Genomic DNA, 27,856 nt, shown 5'->3' with positions numbered 1-27,856 from the left:
CTGGCCTAATGGTTAAGGTCTTAACTCTTACTCTGGCCTAATAGCTAAGGTCTTAGACTCCTACTATGGCCTACTGGTTGAGGTCTTAACTCTTAGTCTGGCCTAATGGTGAAGGTCTTAACTCTTACTCTGGCCTAATAGCTAAGGTCTTAGACTCGTACTCTGGCCTAATGGTTAAGGTCTTAACTTTTACTCTGGCCTACTGGTTAAGGTCTTAACTCTTACTCTGGCCTACTGGTTAAGGTCTTAACTCTTACTCTGGCCTAATAGCTAAGGTCTTAGACTCGTACTCTGGCCTAATGGTTAAGGTCTTAACTTTTACTCTGGCCTACTGGTTAAGGTCTTAACTCTTACTCTGGCCTACTGGTTAAGGTCTTAACTCTTACTCTGGCCTAATAGCTAAGGTCTTAGGCTCGTACTCTGGCATGATGGTTAAGGTCTTAACTCTTACTCTGGCCTACTGGTTAAGGTCTTAACTCTTACTCTGGCCTGCTGGTTAGGTCTTAACTCTTACTCTGGCCTAATATCTAAGGTCTTAGATTAGTACTATGGCCTACAGGTTAAGGTCTTAACTCTTACTCTGGCCTACTGGTTTAAGTCTTACCTCTTACTCTGGCCTAATAGCTAAGGTCTTAGACTCGTACTCTGGCCTACAGGTTAAGGTCTTAACTCTTACTCTGGCCTAATAGCTAAGGTCTTAGACTCGTACTCTGGCCTAATAGCTAAGGTCTTAGACTCGTACTCTGGCCTAATAGCTGAGGTCTTAGACTTGTACTCTGGCCTACTGGTTAAGGTCGTAACTCTTACTCTGGCCTAATAGCTAAGGTCTTAGACTCGTACTCTGGCATAATGGTTAAGGTCTTAACTCTTACTCTGGCCTAATAGCTAAGGTCTTAGACTCGTACTCTGGCCTAATGGTTAAGGTCTTAACACTTACTGTGGCCTAATAGCTAAGGTCTTAACTCTTACTCTGGCCTAATAGCTAAGGTCTTAGACTTGTACTCTTGCCTAATGGTTAAGGTCTTAACTCTTACTCTGGCCTAATAGCTAAGGTCTTAACTCTTACTCTGGCCTAATAGCTAAGGTCGTAGACTCGTACTCTGGCCTAATGGTTAAGGTCTTAACTCTTACTCTGGCCTAATAGCTAAGGTCTTAGACTCATACTCTGGCCTAATGGTTAAGTTTGTAACTCTTACTCTGGCCTATTGGTTAAGGTCTTAACCCTTACTCTGGCATAATAGCTAAGGTCTTAACTCTTACTCTGGCCTAATAGCTAAGGTCTTAGATTCATACTCTGGCCTACTGGTTAAGGTCTTAACTCTTACTCTGGCCTAATAGCTAAGGTCTTCGACTTGTACTATGGCCTACAGGTTAAGGTCTTAACTCTTACTCTGGCCTACTGGTTTAAGTCTTAACTCTTACTCTGGCCTAATAGCTAAGGTCTTAGACTCGTACTATGGCCTAATGGTTAAGGTCTTAACTCTTACTCTGGCCTAATAGCTAAGGTCTTAACTTTTAGTCTGGCCTAATAGCTAAGGTCTTAGACTCGTACTCTGGCATGATGGTTAAGGTCTTAACTCTTACTCTGGCCTACTGGTTAAGGTCTTAACTCTTACTCTGGCCTGCTGGTTAGGTCTTAACTCTTACTCTGGCCTAATATCTAAGGTCTTAGATTAGTACTATGGCCTACAGGTTAAGGTCTTAACTCTTACTCTGGCCTACTGGTTTAAGTCTTACCTCTTACTCTGGCCTAATAGCTAAGGTCTTAGACTCGTACTCTGGCCTACAGGTTAAGGTCTTAACTCTTACTCTGGCCTAATAGCTAAGGTCTTAGACTCGTACTCTGGCCTAATAGCTAAGGTCTTAGACTCGTACTCTGGCCTAATAGCTGAGGTCTTAGACTTGTACTCTGGCCTACTGGTTAAGGTCGTAACTCTTACTCTGGCCTAATAGCTAAGGTCTTAGACTCGTACTCTGGCATAATGGTTAAGGTCTTAACTCTTACTCTGGCCTAATAGCTAAGGTCTTAGACTCGTACTCTGGCCTAATGGTTAAGGTCTTAACACTTACTGTGGCCTAATAGCTAAGGTCTTAACTCTTACTCTGGCCTAATAGCTAAGGTCTTAGACTTGTACTCTTGCCTAATGGTTAAGGTCTTAACTCTTACTCTGGCCTAATAGCTAAGGTCTTAACTCTTACTCTGGCCTAATAGCTAAGGTCGTAGACTCGTACTCTGGCCTAATGGTTAAGGTCTTAACTCTTACTCTGGCCTAATAGCTAAGGTCTTAGACTCATACTCTGGCCTAATGGTTAAGTTTGTAACTCTTACTCTGGCCTATTGGTTAAGGTCTTAACCCTTACTCTGGCATAATAGCTAAGGTCTTAACTCTTACTCTGGCCTAATAGCTAAGGTCTTAGATTCGTACTCTGGCCTACTGGTTAAGGTCTTAACTCTTACTCTGGCCTAATAGCTAAGGTCTTAGACTTGTACTATGGCCTACAGGTTAAGGTCTTAACTCTTACTCTAGCCTACTGGTTTAAGTCTTAACTCTTACTCTGGCCTAATAGCTAAGGTCTTAGACTCGTACTATGGCCTAATAGTTAAGGTCTTAACTCTTACTCTGGCCTAATAGCTAAGGTCTTAACTTTTAGTCTGGCCTAATAGCTAAGGTCTTAGACTCGTACTCTGGCCTAATGGTTAAGGTCTTAACTCTTACTCTGGCCTAATAGCTAAGGTCTTAGACTTGTACTCTGGCCTACTGGTTAAGGTCTTAACTCTTACTCTGGTCTAATAGCTATGGTCTTAACCCTTACTCTGGCCTAATAGCTAAGGTCTTAGACTCGTACTATGGCCTAATAGCTAAGGTCTTAACTTTTAGTCTGGCCTAATAGCTAAGGTCTTAGACTCGTACTCTGGCCTAATGGTTAAGGTCTTAACTCTTACTCTGGCCTAATAGCTAAGGTCTTAGACTCGTACTATGGCCTACAGGTTAAGGTCTTAACTCTTAGTCTGGCCTAATGGTTAAGGTCTTAACTCTTACTCTGGCCTAATAGCTAAGGTCTTAGACTCGTACTCTGGCCTACTGGTTAAGGTCGTAACTCTTACTCTGGCCTAATAGCTAAGGTCTTAGACTCGTACTCTGGCATAATGGTTAAGGTCTTAACTCTTACTCTGGCCTAATAGCTAAGGTCTTAGACTCGTACTCTGGCCTAATGGTTAAGGTCTTAACACTTACTGTGGCCTAATAGCTAAGGTCTTAACTCTTACTCTGGCCTAATAGCTAAGGTCTTAGATTCGTACTCTGGCCTAATGGTTAAGGTCTTATCTCTTACTCTGGCCTACTGGTTAAGGTCTTAACTCTTACTCTGGCCTAATAGCTAAGGTCTTAGACTCGTACTCTGGCCTAATGGTTAAGGTCTTAACTCTTACTCTGGCCTACTGGTTAAGGTCTTAACTCTTACTCTGGCCTACTGGTTAAGGTCTTAACTCTTACTCTGGCCTGCTGGTTAAGATCTTAACTCTTACTCTGGCCTAATAGCTAAGGTCTTAGACTTGTACTATGGCCTACAAGTTAAGGTCTTAACTCTTACTCTGGACTACTGGTTAAAGTCTTAACTCTTACTCTGTCCTAATAGCTAAGGTCTTAGACTTGTACTATTGCCTAATGGTTAAGGTCTTAACTCTTACACTGGCCTAATAGCTAAGGTCTTAACGTATACTCTGGTCTAATAGCTAAGGTCTTAGACTCGTACTCTGGCCTAATGGTTAAGGGTCTTAACTCTTACTCTGGCCTAATAGCTAAGGTCTTAGACTTGTACTATGGCCTACAGGTTAAGGTCTTAACTCTTAGTCTGGCCTAATGGTTCAGGTCTTAACTCTTACTCTGGCCTAATAGCTAAGGTCTTAGACTCGTACTCTGGCCTAATAGCTAAGGTCTTACACTCTTACTCTGGCCTAATGGTTAAGGTCTTAACTCTTACTCTGGCCTAATAGCTAAGGTCTTAGACTCGTACTCTGGCCTAATGGTTAAGATCTTAACTCTTACTCTGGCCTACTGGTTAAGGTCTTAACACTTACTCTGAACTAATAGCTAAGGTCTTAGACTCGTACTCTGGCCTACTGGTTAAGGTATTAACTCTTACTCTGGCCTAATAGCTAAGGTCTTAGACTCGTACTATGGCCTAATGGTTAATGTCTTAACTCTTACTGTGGCCTAATAGCTAAGGTCTTAACTTTTACTCTGGCCTAATAGCTAAGGTCTTAGACTCGTACTCTGGCCTAATGGTTAAGGTCTTAACTCTTACTCTGGCCTAATAGCTAAGGTCTTAGACTCCTACTATGGCCTACTGGTTGAGGTCTTAACTCTTAGTCTGGCCTAATGGTGAAGGTCTTAACTCTTACTCTGGCCTAATAGCTAAGGTCTTAGACTCGTACTCTGGCCTAATGGTTAAGGTCTTAACTTTTACTCTGGCCTACTGGTTAAGGTCTCAACTCTTACTCTGGCCTACTGGTTAAGGTCTTAACTCTTACTCTGGCCTAATAGCTAAGGTCTTAGACTCGTACTCTGGCCTAATGGTTAAGGTCTTAACTTTTACTCTGGCCTACTGGTTAAGGTCTTAACTCTTACTCTGGCCTACTGGTTAAGGTCTTAACTCTTACTCTGGCCTAATAGCTAAGGTCTTAGGCTCGTACTCTGGCATGATGGTTAAGGTCTTAACTCTTACTCTGGCCTACTGGTTAAGGTCTTAACTCTTACTCTGGCCTGCTGGTTAGGTCTTAACTCTTACTCTGGCCTAATATCTAAGGTCTTAGATTAGTACTATGGCCTACAGGTTAAGGTCTTAACTCTTACTCTGGCCTACTGGTTTAAGTCTTACCTCTTACTCTGGCCTAATAGCTAAGGTCTTAGACTCGTACTCTGGCCTACAGGTTAAGGTCTTAACTCTTACTCTGGCCTAATAGCTAAGGTCTTAGACTCGTACTCTGGCCTAATAGCTAAGGTCTTAGACTCGTACTCTGGCCTAATAGCTGAGGTCTTAGACTTGTACTCTGGCCTACTGGTTAAGGTCGTAACTCTTACTCTGGCCTAATAGCTAAGGTCTTAGACTCGTACTCTGGCATAATGGTTAAGGTCTTAACTCTTACTCTGGCCTAATAGCTAAGGTCTTAGACTCGTACTCTGGCCTAATGGTTAAGGTCTTAACACTTACTGTGGCCTAATAGCTAAGGTCTTAACTCTTACTCTGGCCTAATAGCTAAGGTCTTAGACTTGTACTCTTGCCTAATGGTTAAGGTCTTAACTCTTACTCTGGCCTAATAGCTAAGGTCTTAACTCTTACTCTGGCCTAATAGCTAAGGTCGTAGACTCGTACTCTGGCCTAATGGTTAAGGTCTTAACTCTTACTCTGGCCTAATAGCTAAGGTCTTAGACTCATACTCTGGCCTAATGGTTAAGTTTGTAACTCTTACTCTGGCCTATTGATTAAGGTCTTAACCCTTACTCTGGCATAATAGCTAAGGTCTTAACTCTTACTCTGGCCTAATAGCTAAGGTCTTAGATTCGTACTCTGGCCTACTGGTTAAGGTCTTAACTCTTACTCTGGCCTAATAGCTAAGGTCTTAGACTTGTACTATGGCCTACAGGTTAAGGTCTTAACTCTTACTCTGGCCTACTGGTTTAAGTCTTAACTCTTACTCTGGCCTAATAGCTAAGGTCTTAGACTCGTACTATGGCCTAATGGTTAAGGTCTTAACTCTTACTCTGGCCTAATAGCTAAGGTCTTAACTTTTAGTCTGGCCTAATAGCTAAGGTCTTAGACTCGTACTCTGGCATGATGGTTAAGGTCTTAACTCTTACTCTGGCCTACTGGTTAAGGTCTTAACTCTTACTCTGGCCTGCTGGTTAGGTCTTAACTCTTACTCTGGCCTAATATCTAAGGTCTTAGATTAGTACTATAACCTAAAGGGTTAAGGTCTTAACTCTTACTCTGGCCTACTGGTTTAAGTCTTACCTCTTACTCTGGCCTAATAGCTAAGGTCTTAGACTCGTACTCTGGCCTACAGGTTAAGGTCTTAACTCTTACTCTGGCCTAATAGCTAAGGTCTTAGACTCGTACTCTGGCCTAATAGCTAAGGTCTTAGACTCGTACTCTGGCCTAATAGCTGAGGTCTTAGACTTGTACTCTGGCCTACTGGTTAAGGTCGTAACTCTTACTCTGGCCTAATAGCTAAGGTCTTAGACTCGTACTCTGGCATAATGGTTAAGGTCTTAACTCTTACTCTGGCCTAATAGCTAAGGTCTTAGACTCGTACTCTGGCCTAATGGTTAAGGTCTTAACACTTACTGTGGCCTAATAGCTAAGGTCTTAACTCTTACTCTGGCCTAATAGCTAAGGTCTTAGACTTGTACTCTTGCCTAATGGTTAAGGTCTTAACTCTTACTCTGGCCTAATAGCTAAGGTCTTAACTCTTACTCTGGCCTAATAGCTAAGGTCGTAGACTCGTACTCTGGCCTAATGGTTAAGGTCTTAACTCTTACTCTGGCCTAATAGCTAAGGTCTTAGACTCATACTCTGGCCTAATGGTTAAGTTTGTAACTCTTACTCTGGCCTATTGGTTAAGGTCTTAACCCTTACTCTGGCATAATAGCTAAGGTCTTAACTCTTACTCTGGCCTAATAGCTAAGGTCTTAGATTCGTACTCTGGCCTACTGGTTAAGGTCTTAACTCTTACTCTGGCCTAATAGCTAAGGTCTTAGACTTGTACTATGGCCTACAGGTTAAGGTCTTAACTCTTACTCTGGCCTACTGGTTTAAGTCTTAACTCTTACTCTGGCCTAATAGCTAAGGTCTTAGACTCGTACTATGGCCTAATGGTTAAGGTCTTAACTCTTACTCTGGCCTAATAGCTAAGGTCTTAACTTTTAGTCTGGCCTAATAGCTAAGGTCTTAGACTCGTACTCTGGCCTAATGGTTAAGGTCTTAACTCTTACTCTGGCCTAATAGCTAAGGTCTTAGACTTGTACTCTGGCCTACTGGTTAAGGTCTTAACTCTTACTCTGGTCTAATAGCTATGGTCTTAACCCTTACTCTGGCCTAATAGCTAAGGTCTTAGACTCGTACTATGGCCTAATAGCTAAGGTCTTAACTTTTAGTCTGGCCTAATAGCTAAGGTCTTAGACTCGTACTCTGGCCTAATGGTTAAGGTCTTAACTCTTACTCTGGCCTAATAGCTAAGGTCTTAGACTCGTACTATGGCCTACAGGTTAAGGTCTTAACTCTTAGTCTGGCCTAATGGTTAAGGTCTTAACTCTTACTCTGGCCTAATAGCTAAGGTCTTAGACTCGTACTCTGGCCTACTGGTTAAGGTCGTAACTCTTACTCTGGCCTAATAGCTAAGGTCTTAGACTCGTACTCTGGCATAATGGTTAAGGTCTTAACTCTTACTCTGGCCTAATAGCTAAGGTCTTAGACTCGTACTCTGGCCTAATGGTTAAGGTCTTAACACTTACTGTGGCCTAATAGCTAAGGTCTTAACTCTTACTCTGGCCTAATAGCTAAGGTCTTAGATTCGTACTCTGGCCTAATGGTTAAGGTCTTATCTCTTACTCTGGCCTACTGGTTAAGGTCTTAACTCTTACTCTGGCCTAATAGCTAAGGTCTTAGACTCGTACTCTGGCCTAATGGTTAAGGTCTTAACTCTTACTCTGGCCTACTGGTTAAGGTCTTAACTCTTACTCTGGCCTACTGGTTAAGGTCTTAACTCTTACTCTGGCCTGCTGGTTAAGATCTTAACTCTTACTCTGGCCTAATAGCTAAGGTCTTAGACTTGTACTATGGCCTACAAGTTAAGGTCTTAACTCTTACTCTGGACTACTGGTTAAAGTCTTAACTCTTACTCTGTCCTAATAGCTAAGGTCTTAGACTTGTACTATTGCCTAATGGTTAAGGTCTTAACTCTTACACTGGCCTAATAGCTAAGGTCTTAACGTATACTCTGGTCTAATAGCTAAGGTCTTAGACTCGTACTCTGGCCTAATGGTTAAGGGTCTTAACTCTTACTCTGGCCTAATAGCTAAGGTCTTAGACTTGTACTATGGCCTACAGGTTAAGGTCTTAACTCTTAGTCTGGCCTAATGGTTCAGGTCTTAACTCTTACTCTGGCCTAATAGCTAAGGTCTTAGACTCGTACTCTGGCCTAATAGCTAAGGTCTTACACTCTTACTCTGGCCTAATGGTTAAGGTCTTAACTCTTACTCTGGCCTAATAGCTAAGGTCTTAGACTCGTACTCTGGCCTAATGGTTAAGATCTTAACTCTTACTCTGGCCTACTGGTTAAGGTCTTAACACTTACTCTGAACTAATAGCTAAGGTCTTAGACTCGTACTCTGGCCTACTGGTTAAGGTATTAACTCTTACTCTGGCCTAATAGCTAAGGTCTTAGACTCGTACTATGGCCTAATGGTTAATGTCTTAACTCTTACTGTGGCCTAATAGCTAAGGTCTTAACTTTTACTCTGGCCTAATAGCTAAGGTCTTATACTCGTACTCTGGCCTAATGGTTAAGGTCTTAACTCTTACTCTGGCCTAATAGCTAAGGTCTTAGACTCCTACTATGGCCTACTGGTTGAGGTCTTAACTCTTAGTCTGGCTTAATGGTGAAGGTCTTAACTCTTACTCTGGCCTAATAGCTAAGGTCTTAGACTCGTACTCTGGCCTAATGGTTAAGGTCTTAACTTTTACTCTGGCCTACTGGTTAAGGTCTTAACTCTTACTCTGGCCTACTGGTTAAGGTCTTAACTCTTACTCTGGCCTAATAGCTAAGGTCTTAGACTCGTACTCTGGCCTAATGGTTAAGGTCTTAACTTTTACTCTGGCCTACTGGTTAAGGTCTTAACTCTTACTCTGGCCTACTGGTTAAGGTCTTAACTCTTACTCTGGCCTAATAGCTAAGGTCTTAGGCTCGTACTCTGGCATGATGGTTAAGGTCTTAACTCTTACTCTGGCCTACTGGTTAAGGTCTTAACTCTTACTCTGGCCTGCTGGTTAGGTCTTAACTCTTACTCTGGCCTAATATCTAAGGTCTTAGATTAGTACTATGGCCTACAGGTTAAGGTCTTAACTCTTACTCTGGCCTACTGGTTTAAGTCTTACCTCTTACTCTGGCCTAATAGCTAAGGTCTTAGACTTGTACTCTGGCCTACAGGTTAAGGTCTTAACTCTTACTCTGGCCTAATAGCTAAGGTCTTAGACTCGTACTCTGGCCTAATAGCTGAGGTCTTAGACTTGTACTCTGGCCTACTGGTTAAGGTCGTAACTCTTACTCTGGCCTAATAGCTAAGGTCTTAGACTCGTACTCTGGCATAATGGTTAAGGTCTTAACTCTTACTCTGGCCTAATAGCTAAGGTCTTAGACTCGTACTCTGGCCTAATGGTTAAGGTCTTAACACTTACTGTGGCCTAATAGCTAAGGTCTTAACTCTTACTCTGGCCTAATAGCTAAGGTCTTAGACTTGTACTCTTGCCTAATGGTTAAGGTCTTAACTCTTACTCTGGCCTAATGGTTAAGGTCTTAACTCTTACTCTGGCCTAATAGCTAAGGTCTTAGACTCATACTCTGGCCTAATGGTTACGTTTGTAACTCTTACTCTGGCCTATTGGTTAAGGTCTTAACCCTTACTCTGGCATAATAGCTAAGGTCTTAACTCTTACTCTGGCCTAATAGCTAAGGTCTTAGATTCGTACTCTGGCCTAATGGTTAAGGTCTTAACTCTTACTCTGGCCTAATAGCTAAGGTCTTAGACTCGTACTATGGCCTACTGGTTAAGGTCTTAACGCTTAGTCTGGCCTAATGGTTAAGGTCTTAACTCTCACTCTGGCCTAATAGCTAAGGTCTTAGTCTCTTACTCTGGCATAATAGCTAAGGTCTTAACTCTTACTCTGGCCTAATAGCTAAGGTCTTAGACTCGTACTCTGGCCTAATGGTTAAGGTCTTAACTTTTACTCTGGCCTACTGGTTAAGGTCTTAACTCTTTTTCTGGCCTACTGGTTAAGGTCTTAACTCTTACTCTGGCCTAATAGCTAAGGTCTTAGGCTCGTACTCTGGCCTAATGGTTAAGGTCTTAACTCTTACTCTGGCCTACTGGTTACGGTCTTAACTTTTACTCTGGCCTGCTGGTTAAGGTCTTAACTCTTACTCTGGCCTAATAGCTAAGGTCTTAGACTTGTACTATGGCCTACAGGTTAAGGTCTTAACTCTTACTCTGGCCTACTGGTTTAAGTCTTAACTCTTACTCTGGCCTAATAGCTAAGGTCTTAGACTCATACTATGGCCTAATGGTTAAGGTCTTAACTCTTACTCTGGCCTAATACTAAGGTCTTAACTTTTAGTCTGGCCTAATAGCTAAGGTCTTAGACTTGTACTCTGGCCTAATGGTTAAGGTCTTAACTCTTACTCTGGCCTAATAGCTAAGGTCTTAGACTTGTACTCTGGCCTACTGGTTAAGGTCTTAACTCTTACTCTGGTCTAATAGCTATGGTCTTAACCCTTACTCTGGCCTAATAGCTAAGGTCTTAGACTCGTACTATGGCCTAATAGCTAAGGTCTTAACTTTTAGTCTGGCCTAATAGCTAAGGTCTTAGACTCGTACTCTGGCCTAATGGTTAAGGTCTTAACTCTTACTCTGGCCTAATAGCTAAGGTCTTAGACTCGTACTATGGCCTACAGGTTAAGGTCTTAACTCTTAGTCTGGCCTAATGGTTAAGGTCTTAACTCTTACTCTGGCCTAATAGCTAAGGTCTTAGACTCGTACTCTGGCCTACTGGTTAAGGTCGTAACTCTTACTCTGGCCTAATAGCTAAGGTCTTAGACTCGTACTCTGGCATAATGGTTAAGGTCTTAACACTTACTGTGGCCTAATAGCTAAGGTCTTAACTCTTACTCTGGCCTAATAGCTAAGGTCTTAGATTCGTACTCTGGCCTAATGGTTAAGGTCTTATCTCTTACTCTGGCCTACTGGTTAAGGTCTTAAATCTTACTCTGGCCTAATAGCTAAGGTCTTAGACTCGTACTCTGGCCTAATAGCTAAGGTCTTAGACTCCTACTATGGCCTACTGGTTGAGGTCTTAACTCTTAGTCTGGCCTAATGGTGAAGGTCTTAACTCTTACTCTGGCCTAATAGCTAAGGTCTTAGACTCGTACTCTGGCCTAATGGTTAAGGTCTTAACTTTTACTCTGGCCTACTGGTTAAGGTCTTAACTCTTACTCTGGCCTACTGGTTAAGGTCTTAACTCTTACTCTGGCCTAATAGCTAAGGTCTTAGACTCGTACTCTGGCCTAATGGTTAAGGTCTTAACTTTTACTCTGGCCTACTGGTTAAGGTCTTAACTCTTACTCTGGCCTACTGGTTAAGGTCTTAACTCTTACTCTGGCCTAATAGCTAAGGTCTTAGGCTCGTACTCTGGCATGATGGTTAAGGTCTTAACTCTTACTCTGGCCTACTGGTTAAGGTCTTAACTCTTACTCTGGCCTGCTGGTTAGGTCTTAACTCTTACTCTGGCCTAATATCTAAGGTCTTAGATTAGTACTATGGCCTACAGGTTAAGGTCTTAACTCTTACTCTGGCCTACTGGTTTAAGTCTTACCTCTTACTCTGGCCTAATAGCTGAGGTCTTAGACTTGTACTCTGGCCTACTGGTTAAGGTCGTAACTCTTACTCTGGCCTAATAGCTAAGGTCTTAGACTCGTACTCTGGCATAATGGTTAAGGTCTTAACTCTTACTCTGGCCTAATAGCTAAGGTCTTAGACTCGTACTCTGGCCTAATGGTTAAGGTCTTAACACTTACTGTGGCCTAATAGCTAAGGTCTTAACTCTTACTCTGGCCTAATAGCTAAGGTCTTAGACTTGTACTCTTGCCTAATGGTTAAGGTCTTAACTCTTACTCTGGCCTAATAGCTAAGGTCTTAACTCTTACTCTGGCCTAATAGCTAAGGTCGTAGACTCGTACTCTGGCCTAATGGTTAAGGTCTTAACTCTTACTCTGGCCTAATAGCTAAGGTCTTAGACTCATACTCTGGCCTAATGGTTAAGTTTGTAACTCTTACTCTGGCCTATTGGTTAAGGTCTTAACCCTTACTCTGGCATAATAGCTAAGGTCTTAACTCTTACTCTGGCCTAATAGCTAAGGTCTTAGACTCGTACTATGGCCTACTGGTTAAGGTCTTAACGCTTAGTCTGGCCTAATGGTTAAGGTCTTAACTCTCACTCTGGCCTAATAGCTAAGGTCTTAGTCTCTTACTCTGGCATAATAGCTAAGGTCTTAACTCTTACTCTGGCCTAATAGCTAAGGTCTTAGACTCGTACTCTGGCCTAATGGTTAAGGTCTTAACTTTTACTCTGGCCTACTGGTTAAGGTCTTAACTCTTACTCTGGCCTAATAGCTAAGGTCTTAGGCTCGTACTCTGGCCTAATGGTTAAGGTCTTAACTCTTACTCTGGCCTACTGGTTACGGTCTTAACTTTTACTCTGGCCTGCTGGTTAAGGTCTTAACTCTTACTCTGGCCTAATAGCTAAGGTCTTAGACTTGTACTATGGCCTACAGGTTAAGGTCTTAACTCTTACTCTGGCCTACTGGTTTAAGTCTTAACTCTTACTCTGGCCTAATAGCTAAGGTCTTAGACTCGTACTATGGCCTAATGGTTAAGGTCTTAACTCTTACTCTGGCCTAATACTAAGGTCTTAACTTTTAGTCTGGCCTAATAGCTAAGGTCTTAGACTTGTACTCTGGCCTAATGGTTAAGGTCTTAACTCTTACTCTGGCCTAATAGCTAAGGTCTTAGACTTGTACTCTGGCCTACTGGTTAAGGTCTTAACTCTTACTCTGGTCTAATAGCTATGGTCTTAACCCTTACTCTGGCCTAATAGCTAAGGTCTTAGACTCGTACTATGGCCTAATAGCTAAGGTCTTAACTTTTAGTCTGGCCTAATAGCTAAGGTCTTAGACTCGTACTCTGGCCTAATGGTTAAGGTCTTAACTCTTACTCTGGCCTAATAGCTAAGGTCTTAGACTCGTACTATGGCCTACAGGTTAAGGTCTTAACTCTTAGTCTGGCCTAATGGTTAAGGTCTTAACTCTTACTCTGGCCTAATAGCTAAGGTCTTAGACTCGTACTCTGGCCTACTGGTTAAGGTCGTAACTCTTACTCTGGCCTAATAGCTAAGGTCTTAGACTCGTACTCTGGCATAATGGTTAAGGTCTTAACTCTTACTCTGGCCTAATAGCTAAGGTCTTAGACTCGTACTCTGGCCTAATGGTTAAGGTCTTAACACTTACTGTGGCCTAATAGCTAAGGTCTTAACTCTTACTCTGGCCTAATAGCTAAGGTCTTAGATTCGTACTCTGGCCTAATGGTTAAGGTCTTATCTCTTACTCTGGCCTACTGGTTAAGGTCTTAAATCTTACTCTGGCCTAATAGCTAAGGTCTTAGACTCGTACTCTGGCCTAATGGTTAAGGTCTTAACTCTTACTCTGGCCTACTGGTTAAGGTCTTAACTCTTACTCTGGCCTACTGGTTAAGGTCTTAACTCTTACTCTGGCCTGCTGGTTAAGATGTTAACTCTTACTCTGGCCTAATAGCTAAGGTCTTAGACTTGTACTATGGCCTACAAGTTAAGGTCTTAACTCTTACTCTGGACTACTGGTTAAAGTCTTAACTCTTACTCTGGCCTAATAGCTAAGGTCTTAGACTTGTACTCTTGCCTAATGGTTAAGGTCTTAACTCTTACTCTGGCCTAATAGCTAAGGTCTTAACTCTTACTCTGGCCTAATAGCTAAGGTCGTAGACTCGTACTCTGGCCTAATGGTTAAGGTCTTAACTCTTACTCTGGCCTAATAGCTAAGGTCTTAGACTCATACTCTGGCCTAATGGTTAAGTTTGTAACTCTTACTCTGGCCTATTGGTTAAGGTCTTAACCCTTACTCTGGCATAATAGCTAAGGTCTTAACTCTTACTCTGGCCTAATAGCTAAGGTCTTAGATTCGTACTCTGGCCTAATGGTTAAGGTCTTAACTCTTACTCTGGCCTAATAGCTAAGGTCTTAGACTCGTACTATGGCCTACTGGTTAAGGTCTTAACGCTTAGTCTGGCCTAATGGTTAAGGTCTTAACTCTCACTCTGGCCTAATAGCTAAGGTCTTAGTCTCTTACTCTGGCATAATAGCTAAGGTCTTAACTCTTACTCTGGCCTAATAGCTAAGGTCTTAGACTCGTACTCTGGCCTAATGGTTAAGGTCTTAACTTTTACTCTGGCCTACTGGTTAAGGTCTTAACTCTTTTTCTGGCCTACTGGTTAAGGTCTTAACTCTTACTCTGGCCTAATAGCTAAGGTCTTAGGCTCGTACTCTGGCCTAATGGTTAAGGTCTTAACTCTTACTCTGGCCTACTGGTTACGGTCTTAACTTTTACTCTGGCCTGCTGGTTAAGGTCTTAACTCTTACTCTGGCCTAATAGCTAAGGTCTTAGACTTGTACTATGGCCTACAGGTTAAGGTCTTAACTCTTACTCTGGCCTACTGGTTTAAGTCTTAACTCTTACTCTGGCCTAATAGCTAAGGTCTTAGACTCGTACTATGGCCTAATGGTTAAGGTCTTAACTCTTACTCTGGCCTAATACTAAGGTCTTAACTTTTAGTCTGGCCTAATAGCTAAGGTCTTAGACTCGTACTCTGGCCTAATGGTTAAGGTCTTAACTCTTACTCTGGCCTAATAGCTAAGGTCTTAGAATTGTACTCTGGCCTACTGGTTAAGGTCTTAACTCTTACTCTGGTCTAATAGCTATGGTCTTAACCCTTACTCTGGCCTAATAGCTAAGGTCTTAGACTCGTACTATGGCCTAATAGCTAAGGTCTTAACTTTTAGTCTGGCCTAATAGCTAAGGTCTTAGACTCGTACTCTGGCCTAATGGTTAAGGTCTTAACTCTTACTCTGGCCTAATAGCTAAGGTCTTAGACTCGTACTATGGCCTACAGGTTAAGGTCTTAACTCTTAGTCTGGCCTAATGGTTAAGGTCTTAACTCTTACTCTGGCCTAATAGCTAAGGTCTTAGACTCGTACTCTGGCCTACTGGTTAAGGTCGTAACTCTTACTCTGGCCTAATAGCTAAGGTCTTAGACTCGTACTCTGGCATAATGGTTAAGGTCTTAACTCTTACTCTGGCCTAATAGCTAAGGTCTTAGACTCGTACTCTGGCCTAATGGTTAAGGTCTTAACACTTACTGTGGCCTAATAGCTAAGGTCTTAACTCTTACTCTGGCCTAATAGCTAAGGTCTTAGATTCGTACTCTGGCCTAATGGTTAAGGTCTTATCTCTTACTCTGGCCTACTGGTTAAGGTCTTAAATCTTACTCTGGCCTAATAGCTAAGGTCTTAGACTCGTACTCTGGCCTAATGGTTAAGGTCTTAACTCTTACTCTGGCCTACTGGTTAAGGTCTTAACTCTTACTCTGGCCTACTGGTTAAGGTCTTAACTCTTACTCTGGCCTGCTGGTTAAGATCTCAACTCTTACTCTGGCCTAATAGCTAAGGTCTTAGACTTGTACTATGGCCTACAAGTTAAGGTCTTAACTCTTACTCTGGACTACTGGTTAAAGTCTTAACTCTTACTCTGGCCTAATAGCTAAGGTCTTAGACTTGTACTATTGCCTAATGGTTAAGGTCTTAACTCTTACACTGGCCTAATAGCTAAGGTCTTAACGTATACTCTGGCCTAATAGCTAAGGTCTTAGACTCGTACTCTGGCCTAATGGTTAAGGGTCTTAACTCTTACTCTGGCCTAATAGCTAAGGTCTTAGACTCGTACTATGGCCTACAGGTTAAGGTCTTAACTCTTAGTCTGGCCTAATGGTTCAGGTCTTAACTCTTACTCTGGCCTAATAGCTAAGGTCTTAGACTCGTACTCTGGCCTAATAGCTAAGGTCTTACACTCTTACTCTGGCCTAATGGTTAAGGTCTTAACTCTTACTCTGGCCTAATAGCTAAGGTCTTAGACTCGTACTCTGGCCTAATGGTTAAGATCTTAACTCTTACTCTGGCCTACTAGTTAAGGTCTTAACACTTACTCTGAACTAATAGCTAAGGTCTTAGACTCGTACTCTGGCCTACTGGTTAAGGTATTAACTCTTACTCTGGCCTAATAGCTAAGGTCTTAGACTCTTACTCTGGCCTAATGGTTAAGGTCTTTACACTTACTGTGGCCTAATAGCTAAGGTCTTATCTCTTACTCTGGCCTAATAGCTAAGGTCTTAGACTCGTACTATGGCCTAATGGTAAAGGTCTTAACTCTTACTCTGGCCTAATAGCTAAGGTCTTAGACTCGTACTCTGGCCTAATGGTTAAAGTCTTAACTCTTACTCTGGCCTAATAGCTAAGGTCTTAGACTCGTACTCTGGCCTAATGGTTAAGATCTTAACTCTTACTCTGGCCTACTGGTTAAGGTCTTAACACTTACTCTGAACTAATAGCTAAGGTCTTAGACTCGTACTCTGGCCTACTGGTTAAGGTATTAACTCTTACTCTGGCCTAATAGCTAAGGTCTTAGACTCGTACTATGGCCTAATGGTTAATGTCTTAACTCTTACTCTGGCCTAATAGCTAAGGTCTTAACTTTTACTCTGGCCTAATAGCTAAGGTCTTAGACTCGTACTCTGGCCTAATGGTTAAGGTCTTAACTCTTACTCTGGCCTAATAGCTAAGGTCTTAGACTCGTACTATGGCCTACTGGTTGAGGTCTTAACACTTAGTCTGGCCTAATGGTGAAGGTCTTAACTCTTACTCTGGCCTAATAGCTAAGGTCTTAGACTCGTACTCTGGCCTAATGGTTAAGGTCTTAACTTTTACTCTGGCCTACTGGTTAAGGTCTTAACTCTTACTCTGGCCTACTGGTTAAGGTCTTAACTCTTACTCTGGCCTAATAGCTAAGGTCTTAGACTCGTACTCTGGCCTAATGGTTAAGGTCTTAACTTTTACTCTGGCCTACTGGTTAAGGTCTTAACTCTTACTCTGGCCTACTGGTTAAGGTCTTAACTCTTACTCTGGCCTAATAGATAAGGTCTTAGGCTCGTACTCTGGCATAATGGTTAAGGTCTTAACTCTTACTCTGGCCTACTGGTTAAGGTCTTAACTCTTACTCTGGCCTGCTGGTTAGGTCTTAACTCTTACTCTGGCCTAATATCTAAGGTCTTAGATTAGTACTATGGCCTACAGGTTAAGGTCTTAACTCTTACTCTGGCCTACTGGTTTAAGTCTTACCTCTTACTCTGGCCTAATAGCTAAGGTCTTAGACTCGTACTCTGGCCTACAGGTTAAGGTCTTAACTCTTACTCTGGCCTAATAGCTAAGGTCTTAGACTCGTACTCTGGCCTAATAGCTGAGGTCTTAGACTTGTACTCTGGCCTACTGGTTAAGGTCGTAACTCTTACTCTGGCCTAATAGCTAAGGTCTTAGACTCGTACTCTGGCATAATGGTTAAGGTCTTAACTCTTACTCTGGCCTAATAGCTAAGGTCTTAGACTCGTACTCTGGCCTAATGGTTAAGGTCTTAACACTTACTGTGGCCTAATAGCTAAGGTCTTAACTCTTACTCTGGCCTAATAGCTAAGGTCTTAGACTTGTACTCTTGCCTAATGGTTAAGGTCTTAACTCTTACTCTGGCCTAATAGCTAAGGTCTTAACTCTTACTCTGGCCTAATAGCTAAGGTCGTAGACTCGTACTCTGGCCTAATGGTTAAGGTCTTAACTCTTACTCTGGCCTAATAGCTAAGGTCTTAGACTCATACTCTGGCCTAATGGTTAAGTTCGTAACTCTTACTCTGGCCTATTGGTTAAGGTCTTAACCCTTACTCTGGCATAATAGCTAAGGTCGTAACTCTTACTCTGGCCTAATAGCTAAGGTCTTAGATTCGTACTCTGGCCTAATGGTTAAGGTCTTAACTCTTACTCTGGCCTAATAGCTAAGGTCTTAGACTCGTACTATGGCCTACTGGTTAAGGTCTTAACGCTTAGTCTGGCCTAATGGTTAAGGTCTTAACTCTCACTCTGGCCTAATAGCTAAGGTCTTAGTCTCTTACTCTGGCCTAATAGCTAAGGTCTTAACTTTTACTCTGGCCTAATAGCTAATGTCCTAGACTTGTACTACGGCCTAATGGTTAAGGTCTTATCTCTTACTCTGGCCTACTGGTAAAGGTATTAACTCTTACTCTGGCCTAATAGCTAAGGTCTTAGACTCGTACTCTGGCCTAATGGTTAAGGTCTTAACTCTTACTCTGGCCTACTGGTTAAGGTCTTAACTCTTACTCTGGCCTACTGGTTAAGGTCTTAACTCTTACTCTGGCCTGCTGGTTAAGATCTTAACTCTTACTCTGGCCTAATAGCTAAGGTCTTAGACTAGTACTATGGTCTACAGGTTAAGGTCTTAACTCTTACTCTGGACTACTGGTTAAAGTCTTAACTCTTACTCTGGCCTAATAGCTAAGGTCTTAGACTCGTACTATGGCCTAATGGTTAAGGTCTTAACTCTTACTCTGGCCTAATAGCTAAGGTCTTAACGTTTACTCTGGCCTAATAGCTAAGGTCTTAGACTCGTACTCTGGCCTAATGGTTAAGGTCTTAACTCTTACTCTGGCCTAATAGCTAAGGTCTTAGACTTGTACTCTGGCCTACTGGTTAAGGTCTTAACGCTTAGTCTGACCTAATGGTTCAGGTCTTAACTCTTACTCTGGCCTAATAGCTAAGGTCTTAGACTCTTACTCTGGCCTAATGGTTAAGGTCTTAACTCTTACTCTGGCCTAATAGCTAAGGTCTTAGACTCGTACTCTGGCCTAATGGTTAAGGTCTTAACACTTACTCTGAACTAATAGCTAAGGTCTTAGACTCGTACTCTGGCCTACTGGTTAAGGTCTTAACTCTTACTCTGGCCTAATAGCTAAGGTCTTAGACTCATACTCTGGCCTAATGGTTAAGGTCTTTACACTTACTGTGGCCTAATAGCTAAGGTCTTATCTCTTACTCTGGCCTAATAGCTAAGGTCTTAGACTCGTACTATGGCCTAATGGTAAAGGTCTTAACTCTTACTCTGGCCTAATAGCTAAGGTCTTAACTCTTACTCTGGCCTAATAGCTAAGGTCTTAGACTCGTATTCTGGCCTAATGGTTAAGGTCTTAACTCTTACTCTGGCCTAATAGCTAAGGTCTTAGACTCGGGCACTGGCCTAATTATTAAGGTCTTAACTCTTACTCTGGCCTAATAGATAAGGTCTTAGAATCGTACTCTGGCCTAAAGGTTAAGGTCTTAACTCTTACTCTGGCCTAATAGCTAAGGTCTTAACTCTTACTCTGGCCTAATAGCTAAGGTCTTAGACTTGTACTCTGGTCTAATGGTTAAGGTCTTAACTCTTACTCTGGCCTAATAGCTAAGGTCTTAGACTTGTACTCTGGCCTAATGGTTAAGGTCTTAACTCTTACTCTGGCCTAATAGCTAAGGTCTTAACTCTTACTCTGGCCTAATAGCTAAGGTCTTTGACTCGTACTCTTGCCTAATGGTTAAGGTCCTAACTCTTACTCTGGCCTAAAAGCTAAGGTCTTAGACTCATACTCTGGCCTAATAGCTAAGGTCTTAGACTCGTACTCTGGCCTAATGGTTAAGGTCTTAACTCTTACTCTGGCCAACAGGTTGTGAGAAGTTGGCCTGGCATATGCTGTTCCTAGTTATAGGGACACCTTGCACCAGTCCAATTCGACTCCTATTGATGATAGGTTTAAGACAACCTTTAAAGAAAGCTATCCTAGTGGTAGCTGTGGAGAGCAGCCTTCAGGCTAAGTCTTGAAGGAGTGTTAAGCTTATTGTTTTACCATAATAACCTCTTGAATAACCAAATGAAAGAGTAGCCCACACAGGTATATATATAAAATATATGTATTTATTCTAGACAGAATCCCACAGTCACTTTATGTGGCTAGTGGCAAAGTTACAATTCAAACAAGCATTTCTAAACACAATAAATAGCACAGAAATCAATGGGCCCCAGGGGGGGACCAAACCATATACCAAAATAGTGGTATAAGAACCACGACAATTCTACAGGCAATGCCTAGGGCATTCAGGATCGCTTGCCCCTTCGGAATCCACCCACAGTTAAGAGGAAGGGGACCCACGGGAGACGCGTGCAGTGCAAAGAGCTGCTATCGGGATCGCTATGTTAGCCTATGGAGAATGTCGCGGTTGAATATTCAAAGTTAAAGGACACTTCTAGCAACAGTACAAAGTTAAGGCTTGAGACTTAAGGCTTTGGAGAGCCCACCACCACTGGAGTACCGAAGTACCACTGTTACCTGCCCCAGGGAAGCCGGGTGCATAGGTTGATTCTGGTGTCGGGTCGCGGGCTGATTTCCTATGGGAAAGTAGTCCAAACTGCTGCTAGCTGCGAGTGTCGCTGAAGTCGTGAAGATTGAAGTTGAAGAGAAGATAAAGATGAACCTGAAAGCAGAGGGGACAGAGTCTGGGTCACAGCAAGTGACCAGGGAGCTCACAGCAAGGAGCTCGTGGAAGTCGGGTGCTTCAGGTGTAGGAGGTACAGCTGGGCTCTGCAGTCACGGGCTCCGGGAGGCTTCAAGGAAGGCCAGCTTCTGGAGGGCAACTGTCCCACGTCGGCTGAGGGTCGCTGCGGTGTTAGTGTCCCGATTGGATCCACTAAGCCTTGGCAACCGCAACCCACGCAAGACGGACAAAGTAGCTGCTGGTGCAGACCCACGAGGTCTGAGGGTGCTCTCCTTTGCAGGGAGCGTAGAGCAGGCCTGGAGCAACCAGGGGAACTCTTAGAAGCAAAGATTGTCCTCCGTCAGGGCCCACAAGTCGAGGGACAAGGGACCGCGGAAGGCAGCAAAATGGAGTGCGTAAAAGGGCTCCCACGGGCCACCGGAGCGGGCCAGGGAGCTGAGGGTCAGCACAAATGCTGCTGGATGGTTGGCTCAGAAATGGTCCAAAGCACAACTTCCCCACTGGTCGGGGTCGTGTGCTGGACAAGAAGTGGCCGGTGTCTCGGGGTATGCGGGGATCTCGACACCCACGTGGTCCAGGGTGCTCAGACTTGCTGGGCACGCTCACAGGATGCTGGGATGCACTGGAGACCCACCTCGAGGTTGCTGGAAGGTGTCGAAGGTCGTGAGAGCAACGAAGTTCCAACCGGGTATCTTGTAGTCTTTTAGGTGCCTGCCAAGCAGGGGGATAACTCCTTTATCCCAAGGGAGATTTCTTCGGTCAGCTGGGCAGCAGCTCGTTGAAGGTCAGTTCTGTGAAGTTCTGGATGAATCTGAGGCTCTAGGGCAAAGTTATTCCCATATATCCCCAAGACTAGGGGATGGTCCAAAATAGAGCCTGCCAATCAGAGTAGAGGCGGGAAAGGGTGGCTACACCCACTCCCCTTTGTGAGTTTCCCGCCTGGGCGAGGGGCAGGATGCCCCTGAACCGGTTCCAGGCGGTGTATGCAGAATTGGGGCTCTGCAGCTGCCTACGTGCAACTCTGAATGGACATTTGGTGCACCCACCCTGTTCCAATCCACATTATCCTGTCTGGGGAGGTGCTGGCACCTCCCTGCCACAGGAGCCCTATTGTCCAGCTGGCGAGGCTGGGATTTTCCCCAGCAACAGCCAGCCAGAGTCGTGTAGGTGGCGAACAGTAGCCATTTTGTGGTACACGTGCACTTTTAAATTGGTGTCTAAAATCTACCGCTTTTCCCATATCACCCTCCTAGCAAGGGGGAATCGTGCCCCCATGCCCATGGCTGGACTGGGGGTATGATTCCTTCATGTTTGACACCAAACACGATATGGTTCTGTGTAGCCAGTCCCAAGTTACAGCGATGACGCAATAACTTATAATGCGGTAAGAGTATATGGTATGGCTACACTACAAACAACCCAGTAACGGTGTTACGAAGGTTGCAGAGAGGTCCTACTCACGTAGGGGTCCCCCCTCACACATACCTCAGCACCCAGCCCTGTAGGATTACCAGGGCCTGCCATAGGGGTGACCTATGAGAGTATATGTGTTGTAATGGTATGGGACATAGGGTACCTACATCCCTGTAAGGGGTGCTAGCACCACCTTACCCAGGCTACAGTAGTGGCCTGGTGGTGTCAGTTTGGGTGGCTGTCCCAGGGCGGCACAATAAGTGCTGCAGCCCTGGTAGGCCTACTGGGGGACCCATGCCCTGGGTACCTAGGGTACCATCTACAAGGGACTGGAAGGGCATGCCCAGCATCCAATTATGTTTGTACCTAGAGTACTCACAACAGTTTTAGGGAGAAAGCAGATAGGCTGGGGTCCTGGATAGCAGGATCCCAGCCAGACTAGTCAAAAACCACTTAAATACCAGGCAAAAAGTTGGGGGCAACTATTAGTCAGATTCCACTCTCCTACATAACCCCCCCCCCAAACGAAAGGAGATAAGGCTAACCTTGTCCAGATAAGCCTTTATTTCCTGAGTGGCCATATAAGGAAGAACCTGTACTAACATGGTTGCTCCCTGTGTCATGGTCCACTTGGGAAATCCTACCCCAAGGGGTTCTAGAGTTTCTCCAAAGTCTAGGGAAATTACCTGTATTGGTTTTTGGGTCAGAGGTGGGCTGGTGGGGTGTCTGAGTCTGGAAGTGAGACCCTACTTGGGCTGGTCTCAACCTCCTCAGATTACTGGCCACTAGGGAAGCCTTTCTGCCCATGACGGTGTCATATCTGGCCCTAAGGGTCAACCTCTGGCTGCCTACAGCTGGGGGTTGGATCCCTTTGGCTGGAATAGTGGAGGGCCCTGGAAGGTTTGGGGCAGCTAGGCCCCAGGTTTCCCTGTGCTCAACAACATCCATTTGAGGGGTGCCTGTACCTAGGGGTAAGGGGGATCCCTCAGTTTGTAGAGGAATATTCACCTGGCTGAAACTACTCTGCTGGGTGTCCCTAATCTGTTGATGAGGGGGTTCCTCTGGGCAGGGGCCCAATAAGGGTCCACTGACCTCCCTGACCTCTGCAGCCCTGGGCTGACTGAGGCAGGGTAGAGAGGGGCAGGATACCTGCTCCAGACTGGGTACCACCTTGGAAGGGTCCCCTGCCATCAGAGAGGTGGGCAGGCCAAGCCTGTCCACTTCTGGGGCAGTTACTTCACAAGGGGCAGGGTCAGTTCCCTGAGAAACTGGACCTTTACCTGTAGTCTGGTGGGGGGAAGACTGCTCCTCCTCCCCTATGCTCTCTGTTTGTGTAGAGTGATCCATAGTTTCAGGCTTCACTCTTTCTATTTTCTCCTGGGGTGGAGGTGAGGCCCTCAGGGTCTCATCCACTCTCTCAGGAATTCCTACCATTTTCAAATGGGCCTTGTGGTCAACCTCAGCCCAGGCTGAGATTTCTAGATCATTCCCCAGTAGACAATCTACAGGCAAGTTTGGGGACACTGCCACTCTCTTGGGGCCAGTGACTCCTCCCCAGCTGAGATCTACCACTGCCATGGGATGATCTGTCCTGATTCCATCAATGTTGGTCACCTGATAGCTAAACCCAGGTAAAAGCTGATCTAGGGGCACTAGCCTCTTGGTCACCATGGTGACACTGGCCCCTGTGTCCTTATAGGCCACAGCCTTCTGACCATTGATTATTGGTTCTTGTCTGTACCTGCCCAGAATACTGGGGCTCATGGTAAAGTTGGCAAACCCCATGCCACCATCACAGACCATAGTTGCTAATGCAGGGGACCTGGCTAGGCCAGAGTCCACTGGTGTCCCCAAAGAGAACCCAACTAAGTTTTTGGGTGCACTCCCACCACCTGGGGGATTACTACTAGTAGTAACAGGAGGTGTTGGAGCAGGTTTTGGAGGAACACTCTCTTTATTGCCATTCTTAGGACAGCTGGAGTCAGTTTTCCAGTGGCCAGGTTTCTTACATACATGGCAATAGGGTTTCTTGATATTAGAGGAAGGATTTTGGGACCCACCCCCAGCACTGGTTTGTTGGGGCCCTTCAGAGGACTTTTCTTGTTTATCATCCCCACCTTTCTCTTTGGGCTTAGTGGAATCCTTCTTCTGGTCACCAACTTGGTTCTTAGGCCTGATCCTGGTTCTGACCCATTTGTCTGCCTTCTTTCCCAATTCTTGGGGAGAGGTCAGATCAGAGTCCACCAGGTGCTGGTGTAAAAGTTGGTTCTGACAATTATTAAGAATCTGCTCCCTCATAATGAGATTATACAATCCTTGATAATCATTAACTTTACTGCCATTTAACCAACCTTCCAGTGCCTTGGTTGCACAATCCACAAAGTCTACCCAATCTTGATTTTGTGCTTTCTGGGTGTCTCTGAACTTAAGTCTGTATTGATCAGTGGTTAAGCCAAACCCATCTATTAAAGCAGCTTTCAAGATATAATAATCATCAGCATCCTCTTCTCTTACAGAGAGGAGCTTGTCTCTCCCTTTATCTGAAAAGGAGAGCCACAGGATTGCTGCCCACTGCTCTACAGGGACCCTCTGTACTCTACAGGCCCTTTCAAGAGCAGATATCCATTTGTGAATATCATCCCCATTCTGATAGGGGGGCACAATCTTGTGGAGGTTCCTATTGTCAGGGACTCTCTCTCTAACTCTAGGGGTTTCATCACTGCCACCAGGGATCTCTAGACCCCATTTCTTTGAAGCTTTCTGAAGCTCCAGGGTTTCCCTGTCTAATGCTAACTGTTCTCTTTTAAGCTGAAGCTTAGCCTGCTCAAATTTGATCAGTCTACATTTCCTCTCATGAGAGGTTTCTCTTCTCTGAGAAGAGGCAGAGGACCCTTTGGATCCCCTAGAATGGTTGGATCCCACTGAGGGGGATCTGTTCCTTCTGGGGTCCACCACTCTCCTTTTAAGGGTGGAGGGAGTGCCTCTTGGGCCTTCACCTCCATGCTGTGAGTGGTCTGTTTCTTCCAGGTCAGGATTTTCATCCTCTTCCTGTTCCTCTTCAGATTCCACTCTGGGAGTGTCCTCTTCTGAGGGGTGCCCACCCACTCTGTCCGTCCCTCTGGATCCTATGGACTCCATAAAGTCTGCTATGAGCAGGATCTCTTTGAGACGTTTTGTGTTGGCACCTCTTTCTGTCTTCAGTCTCCTAAGGGTGCACATTTCCCTGAGCTCAGCAAAGGTGAAATTATCATACTTATCTACTGGGACCCTCTGGGGTCCTTCCATAGCCTTAGTGCCACTTGAAGACATGTTTAGTGTAGTGATGTATCTACCTACACTAAGTGTGGCCTACTGAACCCTCTCTTGAGTTGTAGTCAAGGTGTGCTAAACCCTCTACACACAACTCTAAGTTCAGTAGAACTTATTGTATTCTAGCTTGAATTTATATGTACCTTTGGTACCAAGTGGCTTTCACTTTAGAAATTCAATTTGTTATCTGGTAAAACAATGGCAAGCTTGAATCCAACCGCTGCACACAAATGTGAGAAGTTGGCCTGGCATATGCTGTTCCTAGTTATAGGGACACCTTGCACCAGTCCAATTCGACTCCTATTGATGATAGGTTTAAGACAACCTTTAAAGAAAGCTATCCTAGTGGTAGCTGTGGAGAGCAGCCTTCAGGCTATGTCTTGAAGGAGTGTTAAGCTTATTGTTTTACCATAATAACCTCTTGAATAACCAAATGAAAGAGTAGCCCACACAGGTATATATATAAAATATATGTATTTATTCTAGACAGAATCCCACAGTCACTTTATGTGGCTAGTGGCAAAGTTACAATTCAAACAAGCATTTCTAAACACAATAAATAGCACAGAAATCAATGGGCCCCAGGGGGGGACCAAACCATATACCAAAATAGTGGTATAAGAACCACGACAATTCTACAGGCAATGCCTAGGGCATTCAGGATCGCTTGCCCCTTCGGAATCCACCCACAGTTAAGAGGAAGGGGACCCACGGGAGACGCGTGCAGTGCAAAGAGCTGCTATCGGGATCGCTATGTTAGCCTATGGAGAATGTCGCGGTTGAATATTCAAAGTTAAAGGACACTTCTAGCAACAGTACAAAGTTAAGGCTTGAGACTTAAGGCTTTGGAGAGCCCACCACCACTGGAGTACCGAAGTACCACTGTTACCTGCCCCAGGGAAGCCGGGTGCATAGGTCGATTCTGGTGTCGGGTCGCGGGCTGATTTCCTATGGGAAAGTAGTCCAAACTGCTGCTAGCTGCGAGTGTCGCTGAAGTCGTGAAGATTGAAGTTGAAGAGAAGATAAAGATGAACCTGAAAGCAGAGGGGACAGAGTCTGGGTCACAGCAAGTGACCAGGGAGCTCACAGCAAGGAGCTTGTGGAAGTCGGGTGCTTCAGGTGTAGGAGGTACAGCTGGGCTCTGCAGTCACGGGCTCCGGGAGGCTTCAAGGAAGGCCAGCTTCTGGAGGGCGACTGTCCCACGTCGGCTGAGGGTCGCTGCGGTGTTAGTGTCCCGATTGGATCCACTAAGCCTTGGCAACCGCAACCCACGCAAGACGGACAAAGTAGCTGCTGGTGCAGACCCACGAGGTCTGAGGGTGCTCTCCTTTGCAGGGAGCGTAGAGCAGGCCTGGAGCAACCAGGGGAACTCTTAGAAGCAAAGATTGTCCTCCGTCAGGGCCCACAAGTCGAGGGACAAGGGACCACAGAAGGCAGCAAAATGGAGTGCGTAAAAGGGCTCCCACGGGTCACCGGAGCGGGCCAGGGAGCTGAGGGTCGGCACAAATGCTGCTGGATGGTTGGCTCAGAAATGGGCCAAAGCACAACTTCCCCACTGGTCGGGGTCGTGTGCTGGACAAGAAGTGGCCGGTGTCTCGGGGTATGCGGGGATCTCGACACCCACGTGGTCCAGGGTGCTCAGACTTGCTGGGCACGCTCACAGTACGCTGGGATGCACTGGAGACCCACCTCGAGGTTGCTGGAAGGCGTCGAAGGTCGTGAGAGCAACGAAGTTCCAACCGGGTATCTTGTAGTCGTTTAGGTGCCTGCCAAGCAGGGGGATAACTCCTTTATCCCAAGGGAGATTTCTTCGGTCAGCTGGGCAGCAGCTTGTTGAAGGTCAGTTCTGTGAAGTTCTGGACGAATCTGAGGCTCTAGGGCAGAGTTATTCCCATATATCCCCAAGACTAGGGGATGGTCCAAAATAGAGCCTGCCAATCAGAGTAGAGGCGGGAAAGGGTGGCTACACCCACTCCCCTTTGTGAGTTTCCCGCCTGGGCGAGGGGCAGGATGCCCCTGAACCGGTTCCAGGCGGTGTATGCAGAATTGGGGCTCTGCAGCTGCCTACGTGCAACTCTGAATGGACATTTGGTGCACCCACCCTGTTCCAATCCACATTATCCTGTCTGGGGAGGTGCTGGCACCTCCCTGCCACAGGAGCCCTATTGTCCAGCTGGCGAGGCTGGGATTTTCCCCAGCAACAGCCAGCCAGAGTCGTGTAGGTGGCGAACAGTAGCCATTTTGTGGTACACGTGCACTTTTAAATTGGTGTCTAAAATCTACCGCTTTTCCCATATCACCCTCCTAGCAAGGGGGAATCGTGCCCCCATGCCCATGGCTGGACTGGGGGTATGATTCCTTCATGTTTGACACCAAACACGATATGGTTCTGTGTAGCCAGTCCCAAGTTACAGCGATGACGCAATAACTTATAATGCGGTAAGAGTATATGGTATGGCTACACTACAAACAACCCAGTAACGGTGTTACGAAGGTTGCAGAGAGGTCCTACTCACGTAGGGGTCCCCCCTCACACATACCTCAGCACCCAGCCCTGTAGGATTACCAGGGCCTGCCATAGGGGTGA

Source organism: Triturus cristatus, chromosome 12, assembly GCF_964204655.1.
Source record: "Triturus cristatus chromosome 12, aTriCri1.1, whole genome shotgun sequence".
NCBI lineage: Eukaryota > Metazoa > Chordata > Amphibia > Caudata > Salamandridae > Triturus > Triturus cristatus.
This window is presented reverse-complemented; position numbering follows the sequence as displayed.